This window comes from Mastomys coucha, unplaced genomic scaffold, assembly GCF_008632895.1.
Source record: "Mastomys coucha isolate ucsf_1 unplaced genomic scaffold, UCSF_Mcou_1 pScaffold14, whole genome shotgun sequence".
Lineage (NCBI taxonomy): Eukaryota > Metazoa > Chordata > Mammalia > Rodentia > Muridae > Mastomys > Mastomys coucha.
In genome coordinates this window covers 76227161-76243725 of record NW_022196896.1, presented here as the reverse complement: position 1 = coordinate 76243725, position 16565 = coordinate 76227161, and the positions used below count along the sequence as shown (strand labels likewise).

At 36.3% G+C, this 16565-nt stretch overlaps 1 long non-coding RNA gene across 1 annotated transcript; it reads left to right on the top strand.

Annotated features, from left to right (window-relative positions):
- Positions 1-8760: 8760 nt before the first annotated feature.
- LOC116089163 lies at positions 8761-11336 on the top strand. The gene is made up of 3 exons (XR_004118195.1): positions 8761-8836; positions 8926-9006; positions 11279-11336. It is a non-coding gene; the product is annotated as an uncharacterized LOC116089163 (long non-coding RNA).
- Positions 11337-16565: the final 5229 nt, after the last annotated feature.

Below are 16565 nucleotides of genomic sequence, written 5' to 3'. Positions count from 1 at the left end.
TTTATCTCATTTTATGATTATCCCTTAATAATCCCCTGAGATTGTTTGTGGCTAATGAAGACAGAAAGAGGGTAAATCTAAATAGGAAAGAAGGTCAGAAGGAATTGGGAGGAGTGAAGAAGAGAAAAGTTACAATCACAAGATATTATTCAAAAAAATCTATTTTTAATAAATGAAATTTTAAAAGTTAAAAATGCCAATAAAATGAATAAATCAACATATAATTTTCAAATTTTGAGTATATTATAATGAAGCCTATTCAATGTGTCCATGTTATTTGTGATCACTCATATCTAGTTACTTATTGTGTCCATTTATATGTTTGTTTATACATGTTCATGTGTGTATGTACATATGTGTATATTTGTGTATGTGTATATGTGTGTGTATGTATGTACTTATTTGTGCATATGCACATGGAGGCCAGAGCAGGCGTCTTACTCAGTCACTCTCTGCCTTACTTTTGGAGTCTAGCTTCTTGCTATCATTGGACCTCACTAATTTGGCTAGACCTGCTGGCCAGTGAGCCTGTAGATTCTTCTACTCTGTTCCCCGAGCCCAGTGGTTATAGGTAGCTACTACCATCATGCCTGGCTCTTACATAGGGGTTACATCTAACACAGGTGTGCACGCTTGCATGTTACTCATTTCACACAATCATCATTTTTCCAGCCCCTTATTTCTACTTTTTTATTATGAATTTAAATTATTTTTAAGTGTATGATCCAATCTTTCCTGCTCTGTCACATGATCATGTAAGTGCTTTTCTTTTCTCCTAACTTCACATTACTAATATGCATTATACTACTGTAAGACCTTGATAGTGTGGGATCCTCAAATGCCTTTCTACTTGCTTTCTGTCTCTCTCTCTCTCTTTTTTTTTATTTAAATTTGAAGATTGTGGCTAAATAAAGCACTCAGCTACAATCTTTAAAAAAAAAATAAATCTTAAGCTTCAAATTGGTAAGAGCCTTTTTTTCATAGTCTTTAGAAAATTTGATCTGTTTACACCCTCCAACTTCTCAGTAGTTTTTTTCCTAGATTGTGACTTTACATATTTATATATGAATCTGTAGCTACTTAATGTCACATTCTATGATATTACCACATTGCACATACTGTGCAGGTCTCTTTGCTCCTTTTTGCTTATATGGCATACCTCCTCTCTTGGTTTGTTTTGACTTCTTGAAAAGACCTTCTGTTAACTTGTCTTGTGGGAGTCTGTGGGTGGTACGATATTTGAGGAATTGAAACTACTAAAGTATTTTTAAATGTTTCATTCTATTAAATTCTAATTTCTATCCTCATCAGAATAGTGTTTTGTAGAGTTATCTCTGCCTCTCCAAAATAACTTGCTTCTGTGGAAGATTCTCATGCAATGCTACTTGCCTTGCACTCCTTTCATTCTTTATTGGATATTTTATTTATTTACATTTCAAATGTTCTCCCTGTTCCTGGTTTCCCCTCAGGAAATTCTCTATTCTATCCATCTCCCCCTGCTTCTATGAGGGTGATCCCCCATCCAGGTACCCACTCCCACCTCCCCATCCTCGAATTCCCCTACACTGGGGCATCAAGCCTTCACAGGACCAAGGGCCTCTCCTCCCATTGATGCACAAAAAGGCCATCCTCTACTAGATATGTGGCTGGAGCCATGGATTTCTGCATGTATACTCTTTGGTTGATGGTTTAGTCCCCGGGAGCTCTAGAGTAGGGGGATCTAGCTGTATTATTGTTCTTTCTATGGTGTTGCAAACCCCTTCAGCTCCTTCAGTCCTTTCTCTAACTCCTCTTTTAGGGACTCCATGCTCAGTCCAATGGATGGCTGTGATCATCAGCCTCTGTATTTGTCAGGCTCTGGCAGAACCTCAGGAGACAGCTGTATCAGGCTCCTGTCATCAAGCACTTCTTTGCATCAACAATAGTGTCTGGGTTTGGTAACTGTATATGGAATGGATCCCCAGGTAGGGCAGTCTCTGCTCCACACTTTGTCTCCATATTTCCCCCCATGAGTATTTTGTTCCCCCTTCTAAGAAGGATTGAAGCATCCACACTTTGGTCTTCCTTTTTCTTGAGCTTCAGATGGTCTGTGAATTTTATCTTTGGTATTCCAAGCCTTAGGGCTAATATCAACTTATCAGTGAGAGCATACCATGTGTGTTCTTTTGTGATTGGGTTAACTCACTCAGGATGATATTGTCTAGTTCCATCCATTTGCATAGGAATTTCATGGAGTCATTGTTTTTAAAAGCTGAGTAGTATTCCATTCTTATACTATGGCTGTCTATCAGGCACAGTGGGCATGGGTTTTCTGCAGTGTATGTTAATTCTCCAGGAATTGATTCACTTAATTTCAAAGCTGAGTTATGCTTATGCATGTGCATCTGGAGACTGAAGTCTTTCTTCAGTTCCAACATTTATCATCTACTATTACTTCAGATATACCTTCACTGCCATGTCTTGCATTTTAGATTTCTAGATCTGCCATTGTTTGTGTACTGTGTCCTGGGGCCTCAGTTCAGCCTCAGTGTCTGTAGTTTCCCATGTATCTGTTTTCAACATGGAGGCAAAGACATATGTATGCATCCTATTCCTTGAAGCCTCTACCTTCAAAGTGACTCCTCTATTAGTTGTATAGAGTCTAAAGGCTATGAAACTTTAATTTATAAATTGTAACTAAATTTTTAACTTTTTCTTCCTCATTTTGTCTTGTGTCAGTGTCATTTCTTGCTATTTCATTCAAAAGATCATGCGTTTTTGAAATTGTGTTATCTCTAACACCTTTTGGGGCAACCAGGGCTCTAAGTGTATCCATTATTTTTCTAATAGTAATTAAATATGAATCCAAACATTTGTATTATTAAATGCTAATCACCATCATTCTTAATAGAAGCTATTAATAAAATATGTAGGGTTTTCTTATTTTTAACCTGAGTCATTTGAAAATACTTTTGAGTGTATCTTACTAAAATTCTTTGACCCTGTCATTGAGAGTGGATAATAACCAAAACATTCGCTCAATCAGAATATAGCTGTGATATTTTGCTAATGGAGGTTCTGGCACTTGCAGAATTCTTACTGCTGATAGTAAATTGCTGTCACTGTTGTTCCTGTTCATTACTTTAATTTCAAAAACATTTTATTTCCCTTTTCTATTTGTTTACAACTTAAAAAGTGATTTATTTACATGGCATACAACGAATACTTTCTGGATCACTCAACACAATAAAAATCAGCAATATCAGGATGGATTGTCCTTCCTTCAGTCTCTGCTCCATAGTTAGTCTCTGCAACTCCTTCCATGGGTATTTTGTTCCTCCTTTTAAGAAGGAATGAAGTATCTACATTTTGGTCTTACTTCTTCTTGAGTTTCTTGTGGTTTGTGGATTGTATTTCATGTATTCTAATCTTCTGGGCTAATATCTGCTTATCAGAGATTTCATACCAAGTGTGTTCTTTTGTGATTGGGTTACCTTACTCAGGATGATATTCTCCAGATCCATCCATTTCCCTAAGAATTTCATAAATTCATTGTTTTTAATAGCTGAGTAGTACTCCATTGTGTAGATGTACCACATTTTCTGTATCCATTCCTCTCTTGAGGGACATCTGGGTTGTTTCCAGTTTCTGGCGATTATTTGTTTGCAGCCCCTTATGAGGAACAACAATATAAACTAACTAGTACCCTCAGAGCTCCCAGCTACTAAACCAAAGAGTATACATGGTGTGTATAATTGCTCCAGCAGCATATGTAGTATAGTAGAGGATGGCCAAGTCGGTCATCAATGGGAGGAGACACCCTTGGCCCTGTGAAGGTTATATGCCCCCAGTGTAGGGGAATGCCAGGGCCAGTAAGCAGGAGAAGGTGGGGTGTTGAGCAGGGGGAGGGGGGAGGGGAGAGGGAACAAGGGTTTGTTCTTGTTCTTGTTTTTTGTTTTTTGTTTTTTGGGGTTTTTTTTTCGAGGGGAAACTCGGAAAGGAGATATTGTATGACATGTAAATAAAGAAAATATCTAATAAAAAAAGAAAAAATCAGCAATAATGAAATGTATATTTTGATGGTACATTCCTGATAATTTTATATAGTCTTTTGTAAAGAAGCTCAATTTCATGCTTTACATATATAAACTTTTGCCTCCAGCCCTTTCTCTCTTCTCCCTCTTCCCCAATATTGCTTTGATATATTTCAGAGAATATGTGGTTGTCTTTGCTGACATCCTTCTTAGTCCTGTCTTCTACCACCTCTGTCCTGAAATAAGTTCCTGGGAACATGTCCTTACCCTCCTTTGAGACAGGCATAAGGGGATTTTTAGAAGCAAACAGAGCAAAGCATCTTATGACCCTCTATCTGCATTGCTATCTGTGTTTAGCCCATCTGAATTGGCTTGTCCTTTCTCCGTATACTGACATTCTGTGGACATGAGGATGTTCTCACGTTTTATTCCATCTTTGAAAGGAAGCCCTTCAATGGTCCCACAACAATTCCCAAAACTCTTAAGCATATCACTGTAACTGTTAGATCATGGAGACATGCATAAGTTGAAGTCATTCACATGATAAACGTGTATTGTCCAGTGTCTGAGAGTATTTATACCTTTATTTCTGTAATCACTGCGTTATTGGTTTAGAGAACCAAGAAAAAGTTGGGATAAATTTCATCTTGTTTGGTTGACTTGGCATTCTAAGGTAGATTTCAATTATAAATCCAAATACATCTAAATCTGTGTGAAGCTGCTCTTTAACAATTCCAGCTCTTTTGGGGAAGAAGTTTGAAAATCTGGGCCTGCTCTAAATTGCTTTGTAAAAAGTAAAGGATCAGAAAATATAATATTCACCAGACATCATATGCAAACCTCACCATCGGAAGCATTCCAGGAGTCATGCTAGCGAAACCAAAAACCCATCACCATTACATCATGAAACAAATACTCTACTTAAAACACACATTGCATTGCACTGTTTGACACATCCATCAGATGCCATACAACATTGACAGCAAACAAGATTATAATGGCATCTCATCATTTTGCACACATCACAAACCAGAAACTGGCAGTTTGACAAAAAGAATTTTTCTTGTCAGTGTGGGTGGCTGGTTATCAACATATTACAGTGCCTGAGAGGTTATCTCCTACTTCTGGACACATTCTCATGCACACACATCATATGCATAGGATGTACACATAGTGTTTGGGATAACTATTTGTTCATCTCATTCATTCTGTGGAAATAAGCTTTCTTAAGATTTAACATGAGACATTGAAAACAGGGCAGAATATCTTCTGATCAACTGGAAATATATGAAATTATTCTTTCTTCAGATGCAACACAATAACACAAGCAAATGTAATGGAGAGTCATGTTCTAGTATAGGCCTTGGTTCAATAAATGTCAACCAACTTAAATTAAACCAATGTCTATTTCTATATGTTCACCTGATCACAAAGACTCAAGGACAAGAGCTTAAATCTAATTTTTTTTTTTTTTTACCATTAAGGGACTTATATTAGTGTGTAACCACTCAAACACTCATAAGTTAAAGACTACTTGAGAATCTCGTAAAAAGTCAGATAAAAGCAAGTAAGCACCACATAAAATGTAGCAATAGGAAGGGGTCTGAGTGTGATTTGACTCGGACAGTGGAAAATATCAAGCCTGGCACTGGACAGTTAAATGCTGGGTGTCAGTGCAAACAAGGACATGGAAGCATGACGGTGTACCATAGATCTGGAATTAGGACCCAAAGGCAATGTAGCATTTAATGAAGCACAAGGATACAGCACAGGCTCATCAGATGCAGACAAGAATGGACTCCAACACTGGCCCTCCCTATAGAAGAAAGATAGAATAACTCTTATGAGAAACATAATTCTACCTACTGTAGAATTTCTTTGAATATTCAGTGTTATGGTGTATGTAATTGGCAAGCATTGTATGACCAACTAGAAAAAAATGACAGGTTCAATAGCACTTTCCTAGAGTTTAAGCTGGTGAGATTTAAGTATTAAAAGTAGAAAGGAACTTGAAGAACAAGAGTGGGTCCAGATTAGAGAACCATAAACGTCTCAGGATGCTCATGTTCCACTAGGACATAGTACTCAGAAAAAAAAAAAAACAACTCATAAATTCTGGAAGAATTTGCATTCTAGAATTCAATATCTTAATAGGATTTTTTAACAGACTTTGTGTGTCAAAATAAAATATTATTTTATCTTGGTAATCTAGCTACTGATAAAGGCAATTCTAGAATATAACAATTTATAATCCAGTGGTAGTACAGGCTATAAATTCCCAGTAGAAGGCTAGCTAAGGCAGAAGAATTGACACAGCTTAAATACCAATCTGGTATAAATAGCAAATACAAGGTCATCCAGGACTAAATAATGAGATGCCATCTCTTAATTTAAAGTATGTGTCTTTAAACTCATTTTATTTTATGTGTATGAGTATTTTGCCATATATATGCATGTAGACCATGTGTGTCTGGTGCCCTCCAAAGGCCAGAAGAGGGCATCAGATTCTCTGGAATTGGAGTTATATATGGTTGTAAACTTCCATGTGATTGTTGGGAACTGAGCCTAGGTTCTCAGAAGGGTCAACAAGAGCTGTTAACCTCTAAGCCATCTCAACACATTTCGAAAAAAGAATGAATTATCATATATATCATAGCCAGAATAGTAACTTTTTCTTTTTCTTTTTTAAAGATTTGCTATGTATATGTATATACATACATATATGTATATACATATACATATACATGTACATGAGCACACACATCCACACCCATGCCCATGAAAGTCTGAAGAGGGTGTCAAAGCCCCTGAAATTATGATTACAAGCCACTCTGAGCTGCCCAAAATTCTAGTCCTCTGGAAGATCAGCAACTGAATGATCTTTCCAAGCTTGGCGGTATTCAAAAATGTACGTTGCAGATCTTAGGGGAATTAAAAAATACATTTCTTAAAGTTAAAAAAAAAAAGTTTCAAGTGAACAACAGAAGGAGCTTCCTACATGCTAATGACATTAGATATGCTATATAATACACAGACATAGTAGAAAAAAGCTTGAAAGTGAAATAAAAATATTTGTGTTTCAATGACCTTCACATCACCAAAGGATTTTACTTCCATCATAGCTAAACTGAGAGTTGATAGTTCTGCTGCACCAAGAAATGAACTGTAGGCTCGATTTTTGGATACAGGCTTCCTGCTATGGTCAAAGCTATTTGGCTTGAGTGAGTAACTTCATTCTCAGCCCACAGAGAACAGGTTATATTCATTTAAGAAATGGTGTAGATATTAAGATGGTCTTATTTTTAAGTATACAGTTAATATGTTTGGAGTTATTTAAAATTTATATTGAGAAAAATGTATTTTCACTATTGCTGTAGGCGAGCATCTACATAAGACTGTTAAATTGATTGCTGTTTTATATCAAACAACTTTTATAATACTTATTTTTATTGTTGTAATATTTTATAAATTTTAAGGAATATGACAAAAAAGATATTGTAGGTATTGAAGGGGGCCTATGGGAGGAGCGGTGGTACAAAAGGGAAACAAGAATGTGATTCAATTCTATTTAATTAAAATATGTTTTTAAATGTTAACAAATTCAGATAAATTGAAATCATGTAACTTTTCTCATCATAATGCAATAAAAGTTTAAAAAATATATTTGTGAATTACGTGAACTGGTCATGTTGCTTATCTTCTGGGTTTCTTCAGTTCCCCTCCAATGAGGTAGTTTGATTGCCTTCAAAGGTTGATTTCATTGCTTTTCTACTCATCATCCTTGAGTAGAATTCTCTCTGCCAATAAAGATTTATAGAAATCCAGAACTTCACTAAATTCTCTATACAACCTTGCTCTCAATGTTTGTTCTGCAACTTGGAGAAACTAAATAAAACTACTTACATATTTATTTTTCTCATTCTACAGTGTACAGCCTCCTAGTCTAAATCAGTGTACCTGTCATGTATGTGTGAACTGAACATGCTAAGTATGAGAATTTTCAAATCCACTGAAGTGTGGGAATGAAGGCTACTCTTCATCTGTGTTTGTCTGCCAAATAAATGGTTTTTCATTATCATATAAGATAAAGCATTCTAAACTCAAATGTTGATCATTGATAAAATCATGTAATAATTATAAGTGCATTTTAGTGATTCATTGTGGATTAAGATTTCCAAAGGACAAGAACCAATAAAAAGGATATATATTTTAAAGAGATATATTACATTAGCTTACACTACCTAAGAACTAGAAAGATGGAAGATTTGATACCGCTACACAAAACTACATAAGTTCTGCCGCAATGCCAATCGAGTCCTAGGAGACCTGAGGAATCACTGAAGAGTCACTGATCTGAAGTCCAGTTTTTAAAGGCTAAAGATGAGTTCTTATGCCAGAAAAAATGATGGTAGCAGCAGTAGCAGCTATGGCGGCAGCGACAGCATACAGGCACTAATCAGCAAGACATGAAGACAAGCAAACAAAAAGCAAAATCAGTTTCTTTACCCTGCTTATATCTGGGCTACTTCAAAAATGCAATGCCCAACCAGGAAAAATCCCAGAATGTTTTTAGGTAGTGCTAGATCAGCTCAGGTTAACAGTTAATCTTAATCATCGCATACCCCATTGGTGTAATATGACATAAAGAAATTATCATTTCATCTTAAATGTATATCACTTTTGGTATGCATTTTGGGGTCCAGCTGAGGTTTTGCATCCTCTGTTTTCACTGTCTCATGATATCCAGATGCTGCTGCACATAGGGCTGGAAGGATGAAGAGTCTGGAGCAGGTGGAGTTCTGCAAAATCCTGTCCTACTGGGAGTGAGTGCAGGGGGTCAGAGAGTGGAGGACTAGTCTGGGAGCAGGGGAAATGGGCTTCTCCAAGGATCTTAGTGTTACATCTTTTTTAGGTGAAGGCCTTCTAATCTTCAATGAAACTGCTTTCTGAGACGATCTCAACTTGTGCATATACCATTATTCGGGATAAACTTGTACGTATATAATTTATTCAGGGTGAATTAAGGGTTATATAATTTTAGGGAAGGGGAGAGGAATATCCAGGATGGGCAAAGGTCATTGGCTGAAGGCTAAGGCACTGAGATGCCTCATTAGCATAGGGACTATGGCATTCCAGGATGGGTTTCTTTCTTTCTTTCTTTCTTTCTTTCTTTCTTTCTTTCTTTCTTTCTTTCTTTCTTTCTTTCTTTTCTTTTCTTTTCTTTTCTTTTCTTTTCCTTTCTTTCTTTTTTTTTTTCTGAGACAGGGTTTCTCTGTGTAGCCTTGGCTATCCTGGGCACTCTTTAGACCAGGCTGGCCTCGAACTCAGAAATCCACCTGCCTCTGCCTCCCAAGTGCTGGGATTAAAGGAGTGAACCACCACCGCCAAGCCGCTAAATGGGTTTCTTATGGGGTCAGACAGCGGGTGGAGGTGGGGGTGGGAGTTGATGGACCTATAATTTCACTAATCTATCTACATTCTGAAGACAGAGAGTGTAGGGTTTTCGTGCTCCACAGACAAGGCCATAGAAGCACAAGCCCTGCTGTAAGGGAGTCTTCGATTTCCACAGAGCTCAGAAGGTTATCCAGACAATGGTAGACTTCAATCTTGATTAGCAGGGCCCAACAATCATTTTGATTGCTTTAAAAGAACTTGTGTTTTTCTCCTGATTGGTTTATTTTTCTTGATAAAATTGATCAAAGGCTTAGTAAAAGAATCTGTTCAAATTGGACAATTTATATGAACTTCAGAGATTATCTTGTTATAATTTAAAGTAAGCCAAAGATTTCACCTAGACATTGACAAATGATAGACAAATAGTTGTAATATACAAAGAAAATAAATCTTACAAAAATATACTTTTTTCTAATTTCTTTTTCATATTTCTATTAAGTAAGCCCATGACCTAATTTTCTTCAAAGCCTCATATAGAATGTGTGTTTGTACAAGTGCTAGGAAACATGATTTGAGATAAAATTATATCTAGTGTAAATATTTTGTATTAACTCAATCTCTCAATTAATCATTTATTGTCTTTACCGGTGAATGAAAGTTTCCCTCTCAGGAGAATGTGCCTTGTGATTTTTGCACATTTACATTCTATGACCCAGTTTAGCTAAAATGTATTCCTGTATATATAAGACTTGTCCAGGAAATGGGTAATTTTTATTTGTTCTCCATATAGAGAATTAGTCAGATACTGGAAAAGTGACAGCGAGTCATCCAGATTTAGACTAAAGAAAAGATCTAAGTGTTATACAAAAACAGAATGCTTGTAATAGAGGGTCAGACAAAAAAGTCTCATGCTTTTACAATTTAGTTGTAATTTATTGTAAAGTATTGATCTCTAAAAGCATTGGTTGAGAAGGGTATGTATTGCTGCAGCCTCAACCCTCTAGAAGAAAGCACAAGAGGACCAGGAGTTTAGAACCACTCAATTACAGTGAGTTTAAAGCCAGCCTGGCCTACATAGACTTCTTCCAAAATGAAAGTTATTGAAATCCAGTTCTATCTAAGGTTCTGTACATTTACTTTTCCTGGAGTGATAGGAATGAACATCTACTCACCCACGATAAATCACGGATGACAGTGCAATGTGGCACTTCATTCTGTTAATGCCCTACTTGATAGACCAATGTATTTATCAGCCTTACATACAGATAATGGGTAAGATATGATTTACAGATGTGTAACTCCACAAGAGCTGCACCACCACAAAGTCCCACCCTGTCATGGTGTGATCACATGAAAACCTCTTACTTCAGCTTGCAGAGTGCTGGTAAGACAGGTATGTATAACAATTTTTGATGCATAGTTAGAAAGTCCTCACTTGCATGGAAAATTTCCCATGTGCAATAACTACTCAGAAACTTTGTCCTTAACTTATTCTTTGTATCGATTGGTCTCAGCTGGGTTAAGCTATTATAACACATCCTGTGTTGTTTATGAAGAACCTAAAGTTATTTCTCACAGTTCTAGAGACCAAGTTCCATCATGGTTTAATTTCAGCAGGAAGTTTTTCCCAGAGTGCAAACTTTGCATGGTATCCTTTTTGTGTCAGAAGAGAGAGAGAAGTCTCTGGAACCTTTGGTATGAGTATTAATCCCATGTATAACATTTCCACTCAAGATAAAACCACTTCAGGAGGAAGCCACTTCCTATTTGTAGCCACTATCAGAATGTATATTTTGATTTCTACACATGAGCCTGGACAAGGGGGAGAGTAGACACAAACATTCACTATGAATCATTGCCCCTGCCTCCAGGACATGAGCAAGTATATCGATGGTGTTCAGTCCTCATAAAAGATAATAGGATCTGAGAGGGAACAAGAAAAATAATTATCAAAACAGTAAAGCCAAAAGGAGAAAGACGGTATGTATGAAACCTAGTGTTAAGTCAATGTACAGTTCTTCTTTGTGTGAAATATGTTACTATTCAAATGTTTATTAAATTTTAATTAGTTTTAAGTTTATTTTTAAAGTTAATTAAATCAATATTAAATCTAAAATAATTTAACTCTACTAAAGCATAATCAACTATTTCATTGTAGTATTATAAATAAAAGCAAATTTTGGAAAAGAAAGAAAATAGGGCAAGGTGAAGTTGTCAGATAGACTTGGGATACTTGTGGCATAATTTCAAGGAATGAGGGTGTAATCACATTTGCTACTTTCTGTGTTCTATTTTTTCAAAAGTAGGAGTCAGAATAAAGTGAAACAGATCAGTCAAGAACTTTAACCTGGTTAGGGTAACTACACATATTTTCATATTTTAAGTTGAGTTTTTCTATCTCTGGAAGTAATGTCCTGCAGAAGGAAGTAATTGCTTCCTCTTCCAGAATTCCTTCAAATGACACTTAAAAGAATTCTTTGCTCATCTCTAGAACATAACTTTCCCCCACAATCTTCCACTAACCAGAAATAATAATATTGAAGGCAAGAGAAACTAGGGCAAATTCTTGGAAACCTTTGGATCTGAAACTGAAGTTTTGATTTTAATGTTTCATTGTTTAGCAAATGTGCATTATTTTGGCCTCTGAAAGCTAAGGGAAATAGCATATCGGATCTTCTTGTACTTCCTGTCCAGCCCTGTATGAGTACATTCTGTTGGCCAAGAAGGGAATTCATGGCAGCCTGTTCCTACTCCATGAGTTTGCATGCTGGCTGCGCTTGACTAAGTCAGTGACTGACAGCGGCAGTGCCTTTCTTGGGGATTGTAAGTTCCAGTTCAAAGATACTACAAGAGGAGTAAAGTGAAACAAAAGCAAAGCATCCTCATCTCTAGTTCAAGTTCATCCAGAGGTTCACATTTACTCTCGTTGTGCTGGCTTTCCTAACACACGTAAATTATTAAAATTACAAGACAATTTTTCTCTTTTGCTTCCTGGAACATTTTTTGCCTGCTGCCAAAGTAAGTAACATGGATGACAGGAAACAACAGAAGTTGAGGCTCATGCTTTTCAGACAAAATTAACTCTCAGATAATATGTTAGTGCCCCAATTTCAGAAACAACACTGCTTGGCAAAGCAATGATTAACTTAGATCAGTGGTAGATTAAGGGATGTGGTATGGTGGCACCTAAGGCTACACCTGTCTAGCATTTTAGACTTTAAAAATATTAGTAAGGGAAATATCATGAGCTTTCCAAGTCTCACATACAAGGAATATTTTATATCCTGGGAAAACTGGAATAATTGATCACAATTTTTTTCTCAAATAAGACTACAACAAGCTATTTGCCGAAGCATAACAATTGATTATTGTTTTTGAATTGTGATTTCTCTTTTTACAATAGCACTTTGCATTTAAATGAGGCTAAGACTAAATATCTTGTCTATGATGAGAAAAGAAACAAATTTATTTAACATACCAATTTTTAAAAAGATATTAAATGTAACATATTTAGTGAAATAGCTTTCAAACAGTATGAAACTTTTTTTATAATAACATGTCACCTAAATTCAGAACCATTTGGTGCAAAAACCAGTGTTCACATAAGTTCAGGTGTCAAGGACATGAGCATAATAACCTCTGAGTTACAATTCTTATGTCAACTATCACCACAAGACCTGCTCAAAGCTGTTCAAAGTTCATAAAGTATTTTAACTAATAAAATGAGAAAGTTCCAATGCATGGTTTATAGGAATGTTGAGAAAAATTACATACCATTGTACATATGAAAAATACACACACTACAGTACCTCCATAAGGTGTGCAGTTAGTGTTAGATGCTATGCAGTCTCATTCAATTTATTATTTACCATTATTATCAAGAAATGGAGTATGAAAGCAATTTTATATGAAAGGATGGAGGACTCAGGGATATAAATACCAAATAAATTGAGAATGTGCTAAAGCCTATTCATGAAACAAATTTCTCTAATTTGAGGACAAGAATGTATTCTACTGCACTGAATTTCCATTCAGGCAAATCTTTAAAAGATCTGAGATTTTGTGGGGTTTTTTCCCTGTGAATGAATGTATGTTTGTTCATGTGCATATGTGTTGGTGTGAACATGTACACCATCCACATGTGGCAAACACAGAGGCATTGAGTATATGCCTCTATCATTGTGTTTCCATGTAGTTTTATATTTGATGATTAAAAATAAGCTATGTTGTGCACTTTATATATGACTCCAAAGAAATGAAGGAAATAACATGAAAAATATAGTACCTTGCAAATAGATACAAGGATTATAAAATTGAGCTTTTGGAAAGGCCATCTTTAGCTACAGGGTGACAAATTTGAGGTGGGTGAGGCTAGAAGTTTTGGTTTCCTGAAGCAGCTACAGCAAAGGATAATTACAGTTTTTTCTTAGATAATAGAAGAGCTCAGAAGCAGCAGGGCAGCCAGCACAGGATCCTTTCTACCTCCCTCTTCACCTAGGAGGAGGTTCTACAGATCCACAGCCCTATCTTCCCCTTCCCTGCAAGTGGAGAGCCTGTCTCCAGGGTTTGTTCTGACCCCAGGACTCAGGCAGGACAAATGATCCACAGCCTACTACACAAAGGTCTTACCTGAGGAGAGCTGATCTCCCAGAAGTGCTGACACAGGCTTACAGACCCAAGGGAGGAACAAGCTCTAGCCAGAGACAGCAAGAACACCTAACATCACAGATCAACAGATGGTGAAAGGCAAACACAAGAATCTTACCAACAGAAACCAAGACTACTTGGCTTCATCAGAACCTAGTACTCCCACCACAGCAAGTCCTGGATATCCCAAAACACCAGAAAAGCAAGATTTGAATCTAAAATCATATCTCATGATGGCGATAGAGGAATTTAAGAAGAGCATGAATAACTCCCTTAAAAAAATACAGGAGAACACAGGTAAAAAGGTTCAAGCCCTTAAAGAGGAAACACAAAAATCCCTTAAAGAATTACAGAAAAGCACAACCAAACAGGAAAGGAACCGAACAAAACCATCCAGGACCTAAAAATGGAAGTAGAAACAGTTAAGAAAGACAACTCTGGAGATAGAAATCCTAGGAAAGAAGTCAGGAGCCATAGATGCAAGCATCACCAACAGAATATAAGAGATAGAAGAGAGAATCTCAGGTGCAGATGATACCATAGAAAAAATTGACACAACAGTCAAAGAAAACTCAAAATGCAAAAAGTTCCTAACTCAAAACATTCAGTAAATCCAGGACACAATGAGAAGACCAAACCTAAGAATAATAGGTATAGAAGAGAGTGAAGACCTCCAACTTAAAGGACCAGTAAATATCTTCAACAAAATTATAGAAGAAAACTTCCCTAACCTAAAGAAAGAAATACACATAAACATACAAGAAACCTATAGAACTCCAAATAGACTGGACCAGAAAAGAAATTCATCCCACCACATAATAGTCAAAACACCAAATGCACAAAACAAAGAAAGAATATTAAAAGCAGTGAGGGAAAAAGGTCAAGTAACATATAAACGCAGGCCTATCAAAATTATACCAGACTTCTCGACAGAGACTATGAAAGCCAGAAGATCATGGGTTGATGTCATAAAGACCTTAAGAGACCACAAATGCCAGCCCAGGCTACTATACTCAGCAAAACTTTCAATTACCATAGATGGAAAAACCAAAGTATTCCTTGACAAAACTAAATTTACACAATATATTGTTACGAATCCAACCCTTCAAAGGGTAATAAATGGAAAACTTCAACACAAGGAGGGAAAGTATGTCCTAGAAAAAGGAAGAAAGTAAATTTCCAACAAAATTAAAAGAAGATAGCCACATGAACAGATTTCCAACTCCAACACCAAAAATAACAGGAAGCAACAATTACCTATCCTTAATATCTATTAATATCAATAGACTCAATTCCCCAATAAAAAGACAGAGACTATCAGACAGGGTATGTAAATAGGACTCAACATTTTGTTGCGTACAGGAAACCCACCTGAGTGACAAAGACAGATACTACCTCAGAATAAAAGGATGGAAAACAATTCTCCAAGCCAATGGACCCAAGAAAAAAGCTGGAGTAGCCATTCTAATATCGAATAAAATCGACTCTCACCCTAAAGTGATCAAAAAATATAAGGAGGGACACTTCATATTCATCAAAGGTGTGATCTACCAAGAGGAACTTTCAATTCTGAATCTCTATGCTCCAAATGCAAAGACATCTCCATTCATAAAAGAAACTTTACTAATGCTCAAAGCACACATTACACAGCACACAATAGTAGTGGGAGATTTCAACACCCCACTTTCTGCAATGGACAGATCATGGAAACAGAAACTTAAAAAAGACACAGTGAGACTAATAGAAGTTATGAAACAGATAGATTTAACAAATATCTATAGAACATTATATCCTAAAACAAAAGGATATACCTTCTTCTCAGTACCTTCTCCAAAATTGACCATATAATTAATTGGTCATAGATCAGGCCTCAACAGATATAAGAAGATTAAAATAATTCCTTGTATCCTATCAGATCACCATGAACTAAACCTGCTCCTCAATAACAACATAAAGAATAGAATGCCAACATACACGTGGAAGCTCAACAACACTCTACTCAATGACAACTTGGTCAAGGAAGAAATAAAGAAAGAAATTAAAGACTTTCTAAAGTTTAATGAAAATGAAGCCACAACATACCCAAACTTATGGGACACAATGAAAGTAGGCCTAAGAGGAAAATTCATAGCTTTAAGTGCCTACAAAAAAAACTGGAGAGAGCATATACCAATAATTTGAAACCACATCTGAAAGCTCTAGAACAAAAAGAAGCAAATTCACCCAAGTGGAGTCAAAGGCAGGAAAAAATCAAACTGAGGGCTGAAATCAACCAAGTAGAAACAAACAAACAAAAAAAACTATACAAAGAATCAACCAAACCAGGAGCTGGTTCTTTGAGAAAAATCAACAAAATAGATAAACCATTAGCAAGACTAGCTAGAGGGCACAGAGATAGTTTCCTAATTAACAAGAGCAGAGATGAAAAGGGAGACATAACAACAGACACTGAGGAAATCCAAAATATCATGAGAGCCTACTACAAAAGCTTATACTCAACAAAACTGGAAA